An 18,111-nucleotide genomic window follows, 5' to 3' on the forward strand; every position below is an offset into this window, starting at 1 on the left:
TTGTGCCAAACAGGGAAGGGGCATATGTTGCAAGCTGGAGCATGCCTGTGAGCAGGTACAGCACAAATATCTTGGCTAAGGTTCAAGGACATAGAATGTACTGTGTGCCCGTGAGCATGTTTAACAGCTATATAGGCTAGGGCTTAACAAAAAGTTGTTAGCACAAAGCAAGGAGGTTTGAAGGAAGTTAGTTTTTCAAAGAAACTATTATTTTTAACACTTATGATTTATTTTTTAACAAGAAGGGAAACTTCGAAGAGGAATTTTTACTTTCTACATTTGTCACCTCCAAAACTCATGTTGAAATTTAGCCCTCGGCTGGGCGAGGTGGCTCATGCCTGTAATCCTAGTGCTTTGGGAGGCTGAGATGGGAGGATCGCTTGAGGCCAAGAGTTGGAGGCTGCAATGAGCCAACATTGTGCCACTGCACTGCAGCCTGGGCAACAGAGTGAGACCCTGTCTTAAAAAAAAATTAATCTCCAACATGGGGAGTATTGAGAGGTGGGGCCATAAAGAAGTGATTGGATCATGCGGGCTTTGCCCTCATGAATGGACTAATCCATTCATGGCTTAATGGATTCATGGGTTAAGGGATTAATGGGTTATCATGGCAGGGGGGAACTGGTAGCTTAATAAGAAGGGGCAGAGACACCTGGGCTAGCATGCTAGGGCTCTCAGGCCCCTTGCCGTGTGTTGCCCTGCACTGTCTCGGGACTCTGCAGAGGCTCCCCCGGCCAACAGGAAGGCCCTCCCCAGATTCACCCCTCGGCCTTGCACTTCTCAGCCTTCATAACTGTAATAAATAAATTCCTTTTCTTTATAAACTACCCAGTTGCCGTGGCAGGGCAGGGTGAGGACCTGAAGAGCAGCTGAGCTGGGGGAGGGAGCTCTGGGCGCAGGGCAGGGGGGCATGGGCAGGCCAGGAGGGCCCTGGGTTCTCTGCCTGCCACGGAGATCACACAACCCCCATGTGGGCAGTGAGGGGTGCCCAGGAGCTGGCACCCTGACCTCGGAACTCAGCTCTGGAAAGATGGGGAAGATGCAGGGACAGAGAAGGGAGCCCAGGGGCCGGGACTGCTTGGGGCCTGGGCTCTGGGCCGTGCCGTGGAGCAGCACCCTGGATCCCCTCCTGCGAAAATGGCACTGGAATCTTCTAAGGCCCCAGGGCCAAACCCAGGCCTTTGGCAGAACCCAGTTTCCCAGGTTTTGGGATAAAGCACAGACTCCTGCAAGGCCTGCACCATCAGGCCCGACGGACATCCAGCCTCAATCCGTGTCCCCCGCCAGGCCCCAGGCTAGGGGAGCACTGGCGCAGGCGCAGCGCAGTTACAGACACGGAACACGGGGGATTCAGCCTTGCACCCACCTGACCTGGGAAGGAGGCAGTGGGGCATTACTGTGCCCATTCCACAGACAGAAAAGCTGAGTCCTGAGAGGTCATGTGTTTGGACCAGCATCACACAGCTAGTTCAAGGCCTAACCAGGATACCCTATGAGCCCACAGCAACCATGTCCCTGACACCACCAGCCTGAAAAGACAGGGACAGTGACAGAGCGATGCAGCCACAGGGCAAAGAGATGGCCTGGGGGCTTGGAGGAGCTGGAGGAGACACACACAGCCAGGTGTGTGAGGGTGCACGTGTGAGAGCGTCCGATCCTCGGTGGAAAATGCGTGGGACAGCAGCCTTCGGGAGGAGGGGATCACGCCTCCCAACACCTGCCAAGCCAGGCCAGGGACCGGGAGCGGAGGGGGTGGCCCAGCAGCAAGAAGCCATCACAGTGGAAGGGCAAAGACTCCAGAACCAGCTCAGTGTCCGCCAGCAGGCACCTGTGATCTTGGGGTCAAGGAGCCAGCCCTGCACACACTGAGAGGATCCCTTGCCAGGGGTGAAGACAGGTTCAGCACCCTGAGCCACCTACCCAGAGGTCTACCTTTCATCTGCTGCGGACCCCAGTCTGTCCTGTCCCCGCCCCTCCTTGCCCACCCTGGGCCCCCTGAGCCCCTACTGGGGCCTCCCACAGCCCCTCAGCCCTCAGCCTCCCTCCCACCATCCCCTTCACTTCTTTGTGCTAACAGAGCTGCCCGGCAGGGCCCTTCTGTGGGTCTCCCTGATCCCCACGCCCCTCAAACCCCTGGGCCTGCAGGTGCAGGACGCCTGGCCCTGCTCCTTGCCACTGCTTCCAGGCCATCCTCCCTCCCATCCAGCCTCTGCAGGAGCCTCCTCACTGGACTCCCTGTTTCTTTTCTGCACAGGCCCCCTCACCCCGCCCACTTTCCTCCCCCTGGGGCCGCCCTCTTGCTTCTCTGCGCAGGGCCTACTGCTCACCTATGGGCTTGTAGCCCACCCTGTGATCCTGGGGAGCCCCTGCTGTCCCTCCTGCCCGGCCCACTTGTCCCTCCAATGTCTGCATCACTCCATCGCTCAGCCTCCTCAAGTCTTTGCTCAAGGACCACCTTTGCTCTGGGATCAACCCTGATGACCTGCTTTAAAATCACTCCTGTATCCACCATGGCAATCTTCCTCTGCTATTTTCTGTTTCTTTCTAGCACTGCGCATTTTTTGTTTTTTTGTTTGTTTGTTTTGTTTCTTGAGATGGAGTTTCACTCTTCTTGCCCAGGCTGGAGGGCAATGGTGCAATCTTGGCTCACTGCAACCTCATCCATGTGTTTCCTTGATTTAAACGAATTACACCACTGGGTGTAAGATGCACCACCAACTTAACACCTGTTTCCAGGAAGACCTGAGACGCTGCAGCCATGCACACCCTCGTTGTAAGTTGCATCAGCATCCCGGGCCCACATCAGGGTCGGGGTGGTGAGGAGGGAGCATGGAGGTAATGGAAGAAGTGGAGGACTTCTCCTGCTGTGGCTCTCTGGGGGGTTTGTCCCTGAAGTTCGCAGGGCTGTGCCAGGCCCCAGGGAAGTGGCAGAGGGCATGCTCCCGCTGCCAGCTTGGGATGGGGATTGCAGTGCGAACTTGGGGTTCTGGCTTCTGAGGGTAACTGGTTATGCCACCTTTTGGCAGCAGGTGACAGCACAGCGCTGGGACAGAGGAGTGGGTTAGTTGTCGTGAGAGTGGATTAGTTATCATGGGAGTGGGTTAGTTGTCGTGGGCATGGGTTAGTTATCTTGGGAGTGGGTTAGTTATGAGAGAGGGTTACTTATCATGAGAGTGGGCTACTTATCATGGGTGTGGGTTAGCTATCTTGGGAGTGGGTTAGTTACCATGGGAGCGGGTTAGTTACCATGGGAGTGGGTTAGTTATCATAGAAGGGGTTCATTATCGTGGGAGTGGGTTAGTTATCATGAGAGTGGGTTAGTTATCATGGGAGTGCGTTAGTTATCTTGGGAATGGGTTAGTTATCATGGGAGTGGGTTAGTTATCATGGGAGTGGGTTAGTTACCATGGGAGGGGGTTAGTTATCATAGAAGGGGTTCATTATCATGGGAGTGGGTTAGTTATCATGGGAGTGGGTTAGTTATCATGAGAGTGGGTTAGTTATCATGGGAGTGCGTTAGTTATCTTAGGAATGGGTTAGTTATCTTGGGAGTGGGTTAGTTATCTTGGGAATGAGTTCATTATCATGGAAGTGGGTTTATAATAATGGGAGTGGGTTAGTTATCTTGGGAGTGGGTTAGTTATCGTGGGAGTGGGTTAGTTATCTTGGGAGTGGGTTCCTGATAAAAGAATGGGTTCAGTGCACACTCTCTTGCCCTTCTGCCTTCTTCCATGGGGTGTTAACACGAAGAAGGCTCTCCCTAGATCCTGGCACCTTGCTCTCGGACTTCCAGCCTCCAGAACTATGAGCCAAATAAACTTCCATTGTTTATAAATTACCCAGTCTCAGATACTCTGTGATAACAGCACAAAAGGGACTAAGACATCATCTAATGTACTTTATTTATTAAGACAAGAGTCCATCTCTGTCACCCAGGCTGGAGTGTAGTGGCACGATCTTGGCTCACTGCAACCTCCACCTCCTGAGTTCAAGCGATTCTCCTGCCTCAGCCTCCTGAGTAGCTGGGATTACAGATGCCCACTACCACGCTGGGCTAATTTTTGTATTTTTAGTAGAGACAGGGTTTCACCATGTTGGCCAGGCTGGTCTCGAACTCCTGACCTCAAATGATCCTCCCACCTCGGTCTCCCAAAGTGCTGGGATTACAGACATCAGCCACTGCACCCGGCCACTAATGTACTTTAATAAAAACAACAAAAAATAGATACAGTCTTGCTGTGTTGTCCAGGCTGGAATGCAGTGGCTATTCATGGGTGGCTATTCATGAATGCAGTGGCTATTCATGGGTATGGGCAAGGCCTATACCGCGCCCAGCCTATATAAGCGGGGCACAGGGGATCACACCTGTAATCCCAACACTTAGGGAGGCCCAGGCGGGCAGACCATCCGAGGTCAGGAGATCAAGACCAGCCTGGCCCAACATGGCAAAACCCTGTCTCTACTAGAAATACAAAAATTATCCTGGCGTGGTGGCATATGCCTGTAGTCCCGGTTATTCGTTAGGCTGAGGCAGGAGAATCGCTTGAACCCTGGAGGTGGAGGTTACAGTGAGCTGAGATTGCGCCACTGCACTCCAGCCTGGGCGATAGAGCAATACTCTGTCTCAATAAATAGATAAAATTTGTATTGATATAAAACACCATGAAAAATTAATGTTATTCTGTGCAGCCAATAGTTACTTAGATTTACCCACATGTTTAAACACTTACTGTCTTAGCCATTTTCAGGTAACATGAAGTACATTCTCATTGCTGGGATGCTGATATAGTTTGGATGTTGTCCTCTCCAAATCTCAGGTTAAAATTTGATCCCCAGTGTTGGAGGTGGGGCCTGGTGGGAGGTGTCTGTATCATGAGAGCGGACCCCTCATGAACGGCTTGGTGCTTGAGTTAACAGTGAGTTCTGCCTTTATTAGTTCCCATGAGGGCTGATTGTTAAAGAGAGCCTGGCACCTCCTTTCCCCCTCTCCTCCCTCCTTCCTCTCTCCATGGGATGCCTGCTCCCTTTCCCCTTCTGCTATGAGTGGAAGCTTCCTGACGCCTCACCAGAAGCAGATGCTGGTGCCATGCTTCTTTGTACCAGCCTGAAGAACTATGAGCCAAATAACTGCCTTTTCTTTTCTTTTCTTTTCTTTTCCTCTTTTCTTTTCTTTTCTTTTCAAGACGGAGTTTTGCTCTTGTTGCCCAGGCTGGAGTGCAATGGTGCGATTTTGGCTCACCGCAACCTCTGCCTTCCAGGTTCAAGTGATTTTCCTGCCTCAGCCTCCCAAGTAGCTGGGATTACAGGCATGTGCCACCATGCCTGGCTAAGTTTGTATGTTTAGTAGAGACGGTTTCTCCATGTTGGTCAGACTGGTCTCAAACTCCTGACCTCAGGTGATCTGCCCGCCTCAGTCTCCCAAAGTGCTGGGATTATAGGTGTGAGCCACTGTGCCTGGCTACCACCTTTTCTTTATAAATTACCCAGCCTCGAGTATTTCTTTCTAGCAATGCAGCAAATTAAGACAGGTACCAGCCCCACCATCCATCTCCAGGACTGTCTTGGGCAGGACCTGTGGTCACCTCCGCTGGCCTCTGTAATCAGCATCTGCACGGTGGGCCTTGGATGGATGTCACTCTCTCCCTTTAGATTCCCCTCTTGGAAGGAAAGGCACCAAGGGCCTGCCCCCGCCCGCCCCCCAGGATCCTCCAGACAGCTGGCCTCCAGGCCACCCACCCTGAGGCTGACCTCCGGCCATCTGGTGCCCTGCTGCGCCCCCAGGCTCCTCCTCTGTGGTCAGATGGTTTTCACTTCTCTGGCCTGATTCAGGGGCTGGTGGGCGGGGCAGTGGCTCACACTGGGTTCACCTGTTAAAGTACAGGGGTAGGGGTAGCTACCCAAAAGGAGAAGCAACAAAGATGGACACACAGCAAAGCTGTGGGCGTGTCTGCCACAGGCCAGTGTCCCTGGATGCCTTGGGTGGGGTGGGGCTGAGGCAGGCAGCCTGCCAGGCCAGAATGCCTGAGGCCCTGGCCCTGGGCTTGTGTCCCTAGGGATGCAGTGAGCACAGACCTCCCTAGAAGGGGGCCTGGCCCACCAGAAGCCCAGCCCTGGCCCCTGCCACCAGCCTGTCCTTCCTCAACCCCTAGTTCCAGCCAGATCCCCAGAGATGAGCGACCCTGATGACCAGCAAGGGCAGGCCCGCCCTCCTTCATCTCCCTCCTCTCGCCCGGCCCAGCCTGGAGGAGGAGTGTGGTGTGAGTGTAGCCACAAACCCAGTCAGCTCCCCTGGACTGAAGCCCCAGAAATGCTGCTCCAGGACCCAGGCAGCCCCAGTCTGCCCCATGTGGCTTCCAGGGGCACAGCCCTCAGCACAGAAGGCTGTAGGTGTGGCCTGCAGCAGGGGGTGGAGGCTGGGAAGGGCCTGGGCGACCCAAGGGATGGGTCAAGGCCTGTTCAGAGCCAGACTCCAACCACCTGCTCCCAAGCCAGCCCTCAGGCCCTGCTCTGCAATGGGTTCAGCTGCCCTGTGTTCGCCTTCCGGACCCCAGCCCAGGTAGGAGGATCCTGGCACACCTGCTGGCTGCAGGCTGCCCTTCATTCTCCTCAGGTGAGGAGGTGCCCACTCTGAGCTGTGCAGCCGGGAGCCAGGGTGAGCTGAGCCCCCACCTGCTGCCCCAGGGAGACCCTGCCACCTCTCTCTTAGCCTAACTTAGCTGTGCATGAACCTCCCACCTGCCCTGCACTGGCGGGTCCCTAAGCTCACTGGGGCCACCTTGTGGCTGCTCACGGCCTCGGCCCCACAAGTTGGGGCCTGATTTCCACGCTGGCTGCATTTGTCCTCTGTGGACTTTTGTCCTCTGTGCCACCTTCTTGGGTTGCACCCACCACATGCTGTGCTGAGCTACTTCTTCTTCTTTTTTTTTTTTGAGACGGAGTCTCGCTCTGTTGCCCAGGCTGGAGTGCAGTGGCATGATCTCAGCTCACTGCAAGCTCCACCTCCCAGGTTCACGCCATTCTCCTGCCTCACCCTCCCGAGTAGCTGGGACTACAGGCGCCCACCACCAGGCTCGGCTAATTTTTCGTATTTTTAGTAGAGACGGGGTTTCACCGTGTTAGCCAGGATGGTCTCAGTCTCCTGACCTTGTGATCCGCCATCCTTGGCCTCCCAAAGTGCTGGGATTACAGGCGTGAGCCACTGCACCCGGACTGTGCTGAGCTACTTCTAAACCCCACAGGGGGCCAGGTGCGCTGGCTCATGCCTGTAATCCCAGCACTTTGGGAGGCCGAGGCGGATCACCTGAGGTCAGGAGTTCGAGACCAGCCTGGCCAACATGGTGAAACTCCATCTCTACTAAAAATACAAACAATTAGCCGGGTGTGGTGGGACATGCCTGTAATCCCAGCTACTCGGGAGGCTGAGGCAGGAGAATCAGTTGAACCTGGGGGGTGGGAGGTTGCAGTGAGCCGAGATTGCGCCACTGCACTCCAGCCTGGGCGACAGAATGAGACTCGGTCCCCCCACAAAAAAACTAAACACCATGGGGGAAGACGCACATTTTCATTTATAGGCTCTTCCTGTTTCACGTGAGGAGCATCGCAGGATGCATCTGTTCTGACACGAAGGGCACCAGGTCGCTGGAGGCAAAAAGAGGGATCCTGAGAGGCCATCAGGGAAAGAGAGAACTGAAAGACAGTGACAGCAGTGACGACGGCTCACACCTCCTGTGTGCCGGGCACCGTTCTGGGCACTTTATACGAACCAGTGAAGAGAGTGGCTGTCAGCGTGAGAGGAGCTCTGGGGACACGGGGATGTCTCGCAATGGGGCTCCTTCCTCCACCTGCCCACAAAGCCTTTGGTAGACCGCACAGCCTCATGTGCCTTCAGATGAGTTTGTGTGGAAGTGGAGTGTGGGGCATGCAGGCCTGAGAGCGGGGGCAATGCCTGTCCCCTTGGGATCGCTTCACCCTCACAGGGACTCTGGAGCAGGCCTGGGATCCCCCCATCACACAGAGGGAATGACCAGGGCTCCCAGAGCCGGAGCACAGTGTCCAGGCTGTGGCCGCAGCATGACCCAGGCCCTCTGGGGTGCTTCTCCACCCGCCATGGCTCTCCCAACCCCCCTTGCTTTCCAAGGTCCACCCAAAGCCCCAGGCCTCTCAAGTCTCCTACATCCGCTCTCCCCCTAAGGTCCCAAAGATTTCCCAAGGTCCCTTAGGCCTCTGGAGGTCCCCCAAGGCTCCTCAGGCCCCCAAGGCCCAAAAGATCCTCCAGAGACCTCTCAAGGCCTTCCCAGGTCCCTCAATGATCCCCAAGGCCCCCCAGGCCCCTTAGGCCCTCCTAAGGCCCCACAAGGTCTCCTAGGTCCCCTAAATTCTCAAGACTTCCCAAGGCCCTATGTGGCCCTCAAGACCCCCAGACCTCCCTCATCCTCAGCCCTCCACAAGACCCCGTCAGCAACTGCCTCTTCTGGGATGGCCAGGCTGAAGTCCCCAGGGGTGAATCCACCCGTTCAGCCCCTCGCTTCCTGCCACCAGCTATTGGTCCTGGGCTGACCTATGGTGTGGTGCCTTGGAATCACGTGACCACCAGGCATAGTCACATGTTGTCAAACATGGCTGCCTACGGCACCACCATAGGGGAGATGGAAGTGAGTTCTTCTGCAGCACCCCAGAGTCGGCCTGCAGTCAGGAAGCCCTCCCCAGAGGCATCTACAAAGCTGCCTGCCAACCTGGGTGCCCCAGGCATGGGCCCCTCTAAGCCTGCCCTAGGAGGAGAACAGTTTATGTGACACAGGGGGCCGAGGCTAGGTCTGAATCTTTTCTTTTTTTTTTTTTTTGAGACAGAGTCTCACTCTGTCACCCAGGCTGGAGTGCAGTGGTGCAATCTCACCTCACTGCAACCTCTGCCTCCCGAGTTCAGCGATTCTCCTGCCTCAGCCTCCGTAATAGCTGGGACTACAGGTGTGCACCATCACGCCTGGCTAATTTTTGTATTTTCTAGTAGAGACGGGTTTTCTCCATGTTGGGCAGGCTGGTCTGAACTCCTGACCTCAGGTGATTCCCCCGCCTCAGCCTCTCAAAGTGCTGGGATTACAGGCGTGAGCCAGCGCGCCCGGCTGTGTCTGAATCTTTAACAGTTCCCCTCCGCTCCTGGAGCCCCTCCCACAGCCAGCCCTTGCTCACCAGTGGGGGAACCAACAGCCCCTTCCTCACCCCTACATACTCCTCCTGGGGGTTGGGGTCTCTCTCCGCAATACCAGTGCCGGGACGCATCCCTCGTCTTCTCTGCTCCTTTCCGTCGTCTGGAGGCCTAGGCCCTGTCATCCAGTCAGCCTCCACCCAGTTCCTCTCCCTGCACGCAAAGACTGACACCATCAAGCTGCACTTCCTGAAACACACCCACAAACCAGAAACTCAGCCTCCCCTTTGCCCACAGGATGCCCATGGGCAAAACTGTCACCAGGAGAAGAGAGGAGGGGCCCAAACCAGCTCTGTCTCTGGAGAAAGAGCCTGCCTGGGGCTGGACCCTGGTTGTGTGGCTTCAGGTATGAGTCCCTTCCCCTTCCTGGGCCCCAGTCCCCTCACTGCACACCTAGGATGATGACATGTCATGGCCCAGGGTTAAGAGCACAGACTGGAGAGGGACTCCCTAGGCTTGACTTCTGGCTCTGCTGCACACTGGCTGTGTGACTCTGAACAAGTAACCTAGCCTCTCTGTGCCCAAGTTTCCTTGTCTATTAATAGGGATCAAACAGAATATAACATCAAGGTCATTAAGAAGAGTCAGTAAATTAATGTTTATAAAGTATTTATTATTTTTATTTTATTTTTTAGATAAAGTCTCACTCTGTCACCCAGGCTGGAGTGCAATGGTACAATCTTGGCTCACTGCAGCCTCTGTCTCCTGGATTCAAGTTGAGTCTCATGCCTCAGCCTACTGAGTAGCTGGGATTACAGGCCCTGCCATCATACCCAGCTAATTTTTATATATTTTTGGTAGAGATAGGGTTTCACCATGTTGGCCAGGCTGATCTCGAACTCCTGACCTCAAGTCATCCGCACGCCTTGCCCTCCCAAAGTGCTGGGATTACAGGTATGAGCCACTGCGCCCAGCCAAAATTATTATTATTTTTTTCTTGCTGATTTGAGTCCCTTGTAGATTCTGGGTATTAGTCCTTTGTCAGATGCATAGTTTGCAAACATTTTCTCCCATTCTGTAAGTTGTCTGTTTACTTTCATGATTATTTCTTCTGCTGTGTAGAAGCTTTCTAGTTTAAGTAGGTCCTGATTATGTATTTTTGTTTTTGTTGCATTTGCCTTTGGAGCCTTCGTTATAAATATTTAGCCTAGGCCAATGTCCATAAGAGTTTTTCCTAGGCTTCCTTCTAGAATTTTTATGATTTCAGGACTTAGATTTAAGTATTTAACCCATTGTGAGTTAACTTTTGTATATGGTGAGAAACAGGGATCCAGTTCCATTCTTCCACATGTGGCTATCCAATTTTCCCAGCACCATCTATCGAATAGAATGTCATTTCCCCAGTTTATGTTTTTGTATACTTTGCGGAAGATCAGTTGACTGTAAGTATTTGGCTTTATTTCTGGATTCTCTATTCTGTTCTATTGGTCTATATATCTACCTTGTTACCAGTATTGAGACCAGTAGACACTTCCTTGATACTGTCTTGATTACTACATCCTTATAGTATAATTTGAAGTTGGGTAAGGTGATGCCTCCAGATTCGTTTTTTGCTTAGGATTGCTTTGGCTGTTCAGGTTCTTTTTTGATGCCATATGAATTTTAAGGTTGTTTTTTCTAATTCTGTGAAGAATGGTGTTGGTATTTTGGCTGGAATTGCAGTGACTCTGTAGATTGCTTTGGGCAGTATGGTTACTTTCACAATATTGATTGTTTTAATCCATGAGCATGGGATGTATTGCCATGTGTTTTTGTCATCTATGATTTCTTTCAGCAGTGTTTTATAGTTTGTAGAGATCGCTCACCTCCTTGGTTAAGTATATTCCTAAGCATTTTACTTTTTGTTTCTAGGTACTGTAAAAGGGATTGAGTTCGAACTCCTGACCTCAGGTGATCCGTCCGCCCCGGCCTCCCAAAGTGCTGGGATTACAGGCATGGACCAACCTGGTGAAACTCCATCTCTACTAAAAATACAAAAATTAGCCGGGCATGGTGGCAGGTGCCTGTAATCCCAGCTATTCAGGAAGCAGAGGCAGGAGAACTGCTGAACCTGGGAGGCAGAGGATGCAGTGAGCCGAGATCACGCCATTGCACTCCAGCCTGGGCAACAACAGCGAGACTCCATCTCAAAGGTAAAAAAAAAAAAAAGGGATTGAGTTCTTGTGATTCTCAGCTTGATCATTGTTGGAGTATGGCAATGCTACTGATTTGTATACGTTGATTTTGTAACTTGAGACTTTATTTATCAAATCTAGGAGTCTTTTGGAGTAATCTCTGGTGTTTTCTAGGTATAAGATCGTATCGTTGGCAAACAGAGAGAGTTTGACTGCCTCTTTTCCAATTGGATGCCCTTTCTTTCTTTCTCTGGCCTGATTTCTCTGGCTAGGACTTACCCTATCAGGTGTTCTTGCCAGGTCCTCGCTAGGCCCTGAGTAGACAGAGATGAACCAAAGGAAAATACAACATACCTACAAGTAACCACCTCCCACGGCAGCCTGGGGTCCTGGTTCAAAGAGCTGTTAGAGGCAGGATGAAACATTTATGCCTTGGGTGATCAGGGAAGGGTTCTTGGAGGAGAGGGCATTTAAGCTGGGCATGGGAGCCTGGGCTGGTAGTGACACAGGCACAGGGCACAGAGACCCATGCAGCCCGCTGATCAGCTGATTGATCTGCAAGAGACTGAACATGGGTGGGTGCCAAGTCAGCTGGCATCAAGAAGCTGAAACAACTGTGTTATAGAGCTGAGAGAAGATTTTTTTTTCTTTTTTTTTTTTGAGATGGAGTCTCGCTCTGTTACTCAGGCTGGAGTGCAGTGGCATGATCTTGGCTGACTGCAAGCTCCGCCTCCCGGGTTCACGCCATTCTCCTGCCTCAGGCTCCCAAGTAGAGTAGCTGGGACTACAGGTGCCCATGACCACGCCCGGCTTTTTTTTTTTTTTTTTTTGTATTTTTGGTAGAGACGGGATTTCACCATGTTAGCCAGGATGGTCTTGATCTCCTGACCTTGTGATCCGCCTGCCTCAGCCTCCCAAAGTGCTGGGATTACAGGCGTGAGCCACCGCACCTGACCTATAGAGCTGAGAGCAGATTCTTAAGCCCACTTGGTTTGGTGCCCTGCACATTACATCTGCCTGGTAACACGACCTAGGGGTGGTCATGGCACTGGCCATGCTGGGGGCCAGGGAGGGACAGGATGGGCTGGTGACCTCCCAACACAGCTCCTCTCACAAACCTCAGTGGATCCTGAGGTTGGAGGTCCTGACACTGACATGACTCATGAAATAAGACCCTTGGAGGCTGGCCTGCCCCACCCTATGCAGTGCTTCTGAGTTGTCCCCTCTTTAGGCCTCCTGTTCCTGCCAAACCCTGAGACCCTCAGAAGCCGCTGCGGAGAGCTGACCTGGGAGCCCAGGGCCTGCCTGGGCAGAGACTGTGCCCAGGAGCCAGTGAGCTGCCCTAACTCCTGGGAAAGCAGCCAGCACCTGCACCAGCCTGCCCGGGCACACCTCTTCCCTCCAGCTAACTCTGGTGCAGCGATCAAGACCCAGCCTGGCTATCACCTCCCATAAGAAGCCTCACTGACCCCTAGGCTGGGCCAGGTCCTCCCATGGGGTCTCCAGCCTTGGGGTTTCCCTCTGTTTCAGGGACAGGGCAAGGAGTTATATGTAACAGAAAAAAACAGCTCAGACCAGCTCAAACAGAAAGGAAATCTATTAACTTCTGTAACCATTATGTCCAGGGTATCTTCAGGAAACTTGGATCCAGGGCTCAAACGGGGCCTTTCTTTATGTTGGTTCCATGTCATGGTGGTTCCAGACCCACATTCTCCCCTGTCAGCACCCCCAGAGGAACCAGAGATTTCCTCTGCCCAATGGTTCTAACAAAAGTTTCAGTACTGGACCTCACTGGCTATGATTAACCTGGCTAAGGTCACATGTCCCTCCCTGAAGCATGAAGGACTGGGGCTAGCTCTACCTGGGCCATGTGGCCTGAGAGTTGGGGAGGAGAAGAGGTATAGTTAGCAGTTGAAGGGGAAATGGAGTTGGCCAGGCATTAGCACGGCTGTCTACCTCACTGTGGCTGGCTCCCCACCAGACTGCCTACTGCTCAGGCAGGGACAGTGTTTAAGCCCAATCTGTGCCCCAGCATTGCCCTGCATGAGGCAGCACAGAGCAAGGGCTTTAGCAGACCGGCTTTGGTTAGGTTCCTTGGAGTCTTGCATGTGTTGTTCCCTCTGCCTGGAGCAGCCCTGCACTGCACCCCCACCCATTGCCCCCACTTAGTACCACCTCATCCAGGGATCTGGAATTCTAGGAATTCTGATTAGATGCACATTAGACTCACTCATTCTCTCCTCCCAGCCTTCTTACCTTTCTTTCATATTTTCTCTCTTCTCATCTTTCTATGTTGCATCCTAGGAAATTTCTTCATATCTATGCTCCAATTCACTGATTCTCTCTTCAGCTGTTTAATTCATAGTTTCAACATTTGTATTTTTTCACTTGTAAAAGTATATTTGGTTCTTTTTCAAATCTCTCTGGCCTTTTTTTCTCCAATAGACTCTTTTGCCTTTTTGATCACCTTCCTTATTCCATTAAATCCTCCTTAATCGGCCTGGGATTACAGGTGAGGTGGCTCACGCCTGTAATCCCAGCACTTTGGGAGGCCGAGGTGGGCAGATCACCTGAAGTTGGGAGTTTGAGACCAGCCTGACCAACATGGAGAAACCTGTCTCTGCTAAAAATACAAAATTAGCTGGGAGTGGTGGTGCATGCCTGTAATCCCAGCTACTTTGGAGGCTGAGGCAGGTGAATTGCTTGAACCTGGGAGGCAGAGGTTGCGGTGAGCCGAGATCGTGCCATTGCACTCCAGCCTGGGCAACAAGAGTGAAACTCTGTCTCAAAAACGAACAAACAAACGAACAAAAACAAAAAACTTCTTTAATATGTAGGCAGATTTAGCTGGAATTCCTGAGATGGAATAAGTAAGACAATCAAAAAGGAAAAATTGATAGATGAATAGACTTCATCTATTTCTTTTCTTTTCCCTCCCTCCCTCCCTTCCTATTTTTTTTTTTTTCCTGGCAGAGTCTTACTCTGTCTCCCAGGCTAGAGTGCAGTGGCACTATCACAGCTCACTGCTGCCTAGACTTCTCAAGCTCAAGTGATCCTCCTACCTCAGCCTCCTGAGTAGCTGGGACTACAGGCATGCTCCACCACATCTGCTAATTTTTGTACATTTTTGTAGAGATGGGGTTTCGCCATGTTGCCCAGGCTGGTCATGAACTCCTGGGCTCCAGCAATCTGCCCACGTCGGCCTCCCAAAGTGCTGGGATTACAGTTGTGGAGCCACCACTCCTGGCACTTTATTTATTTATTTATTCATTTTTTTAGACGGAGTCTCACTCACTTCTGAGGTCACTAAGGGTTGGCAACGTGGCTCTGCTGTTTTAGCTGGGTTCACATTCCTGGGACCTCAGCTGGGACAGTTGCTCTCAGCTCCATGTGGCCTCTCATCCTCTAACACAGGGCTCCTGAAGGGCAGAAGAACACTTAAGGCCTAGGCTCAGAACTGACATCACTTCCGCCTCACTGTATGGTCAGAACAAATCATAAGGCCATCTGCCAGATTGCAGGGGTGGGGAAATAGCTCCCACCTTCCCATGAGCTGAAATGTCACCTTGCAGAAGGCATGAAGGCAGGGAGGAGTGGAGCCATTTGTCATCAGCTGCCGTTGTGCCTGTGTGCATTTGAGAGGGGCCCTTCCTGGCGGCAGCAGCCAGCCCATGCCAGGTAGCAGGGCTGGGTGAGCAAGGCTGGGCTGGGTTTCGGGCCCCGTGCAGCCCTCAGTGAACACCTTTGTGTGTACTCTCATGACCCCGTCTGATGCTGATGACTTGACCATGCAGCTGCTCCACACAGACCAGGCCAGCTTGGGAACTGGAAATTAGAAACAAGATTCTCGTTCACCAGGAGCCGTTCATTTGAACTGGGGAGAGAGCTGAGCCCAGGAGCTCTGGCCGATGACAGGGTGCCTGGAGAAGCAGGGAAAGCAGCTCAGAGAGAGGAAGAAGAAAGGCAGGGGCTAAGGGAGGCCATTTTGAGGGAGAGAGGGAGTCTCCCCACGGCCCCATGGGAGGACTGCCCTGGATCCGGGGGGCTTCCAGCTGCTGGGCCTACCCTCGCCTGTCCTGGCCATGTAGCATTTCCTCAGCTCTGCCTATCTAGTGGCATTATTGCTTTAAAAGTGAGATGCTTCCTGGGCTATCAGCTCTGCAGAGAGCCACAAAGCTCCTTTTGGGTCCGTGTCAGAATTCTGCTCCCCAGACGGAGATGGCCTCATGGGCTGCTCTAGCACCAGCCTGTGCAATGTGGTCCGTGTGGCCAGAGAGCTGGAGGCTGGGGCTTGGCATTCCTGGGACCCAGAAGTGGCTGGGAGACTGTCGGGGCCTGCAGCAGCATGGGAGCAGGGGGTAGCAGATGGAGGGTCCAAGTTCTAGGGCAAGCTGAGGCCAGGAGACCTGTCCCCAGCCCCCCACCTGCCAATGCCAGCGGGAGCCAGGACAGCAGGACATGGGTCCTCCAGGGTACAGCAGGCTGGAGGATGAGGAGGCAGAGACTCAGACTGGAGGCCCTGAGAACCCCTGCCACCAGGCGGCCACATAAGCCACATCGTCCCCTCAAGCACCCAGAAACTGGAGAGACGGCAGTGGAGTGGAGGAGGGGAGGGATCTGGGGTCTGATGTCACTGGGCTGGCCTCGGTTTTTTGTTTTTTGTTTTTTGTTTTTTTTTAGATGGAGTCTCACTCACAGTGCCCAGGCTGGAGTGCAATGGCATGATCTTGGCTCACTGCAACCTCCTCCTCCCGGGTTCAAGTGATTCTCTGGCCTCAGCCTCCTGAGTAGCTGGGCTTACAGGTGCATGCCACTATGCCTGGCTAATTTTTGTGTTTTTAGTAGGGACAGGGTTTCACCGTGTTGGTCAGGCTGGTTTCAAACTCCTGACCTCATGATCTGCCCACCTTGGCCTCCCAAAGTGCTGGGATTACAGGCATGAGCCACTGTGCCTGGCTGGGCTGGCCTCGTTTTGTGCCCACTGCCCAGCAGAAGGGGCTCAGGAGGACACTCAGAGGGTTACAGGCAAAGCAGAGAAGCTACACCTTCTCTGGGCACTTGGGGCATAGAGGGAGGTGGAGTTTTTTTGGACCCTGGATGTGTGGGGTCCATCCCCCTCTTATTGCCCGGGAGAGCCCCAATTTGTTACCACGTCCACACCCCATGCAAAAGTAGAGGGGAGATTCCGATTTACACTAAAGCCAAATCTCTGTCCTGTTGGGCTACAGCCAGGGCGTTCACCAAACTCCCCCTCCACGGCCCAGCTCCCGACACCGGGGATGTCTGGCCTTTCTCTGGGGAGATCCCACATTCCCTGCAGTCTACCTCCCATCCAGAAGCTTCTGGAATCCCTCCCTCCTGCCCCAGGTCTGCCTTCCCCTCCACAAGCCTCACCTCCAGTCTTCTCCTTGGAGATGCCGTCCCCACGTCCAGGAGCCCACCCAGACGGACCCAGTGAGAAAGGCTGCCTGGCTCTGGGCCCGTCCTATGAGCCAGAACCTGCCGCATGGACTGGCCCCAACTGCCCTGCTCCGCGGTGAAGGCAGGTAGGACAGGATAGGCATCCCCACCCCCTCCTCTGGCCTTCGCCTCACTGGCCAGAGAAGAGCCCCTCGCAGGAGGGAACAGGGTAGGAGATGGGGAGAAAGCCCGGCCTGAAGGAGTGGGTGCTGGTGCCTGTCCCACTGCCCTAATTCCTGCTGCTGTCCCCACGCTGGTCACGAAAGGACACGATCATATTCACCTGACTGGGGTGCGGGAGCGGGGGCCTCTCAAAGCCACTTCTCCACATGGGTTGGGAGGCCTCACCCGGCAGAACTGCCACAGTAAAGGGGCCGGGTGTCCACATTTACAGAGGCAGAAACAGAGATGCAACTCCCCTCATCACTGCAGGTGGGTTGGCAGGGTCGTAGTCAAAGCAATGACATTCAAATGTTGGAATTGCTGACTTTGAGAAAGACAAGAACTCTCTCTATCTCTGAGACTGGCAGCCTGGGGACAGTAGTCCCCTCCTCCACCAAAGAAGCTGCTGGGTGGGACTTTGGGGTGACTCACCTCTTGGCTGTCCAGAGTCATTGTGGGGGGGTTCTGGTGCCCTGTGTGTTGTCCTAGGCAGACATCTTTCAGGATGGAAAGCCGCCTCTTCACCTGTGTCCTCCAGCAACATCTCACCATGGGCATCTGGTTCTGTGCTCAGCTGGTCTCCTCCCTGACCCCTGCTCTTCCCCAGCCACCCATGCTCTCAGATGCACAGCTGACCTTGTCCCTCTACAGCTGAAAATCCCCAGTGCCTGCAGCACAAAGGCCAGACCCCTTAACCCACCCCTGCCTACCTCTGGCCTCATCTCCCACCCCCTCTCTACCCCTGCGATTTCACCCCTCAGTAATATTAAATTGCTTATAGTCCCAAACCCTCCCCTGACACACAGACTCTGTTTGATTCCTCTAGGTCTTTGTATACGTTTTTCCCCTTGGCTGGAATTCCACATTCTCATCTGCCTGGAGAACCTTCAAAACCCAGTTACCCTGGACAGCTTTCACAGACACGCCCCCTTCACTGTCTCTCTAGACTGACCTGTCCCTTGGTTTTGCTCCACAGTATTTGACTGAATATGTGTGTATGTCTGTCTCCCCAGCACAGCAGACGGGACTTACCAAGGGCGGGGCCACACATCTGAAAAATTAGGGGCCGAGTCCAGCACAGGGCTGGGCACAGGCAGGCCCCCAACAATGGTGCATGGCCCAGATGAAATGAAGCAGCCTTCTCCCAGTCTTGGCCCCAGGAAGCATCTCTGA

Source organism: Nomascus leucogenys, chromosome 7b, assembly GCF_006542625.1.
Source record: "Nomascus leucogenys isolate Asia chromosome 7b, Asia_NLE_v1, whole genome shotgun sequence".
Taxonomy (NCBI): domain Eukaryota; kingdom Metazoa; phylum Chordata; class Mammalia; order Primates; family Hylobatidae; genus Nomascus; species Nomascus leucogenys.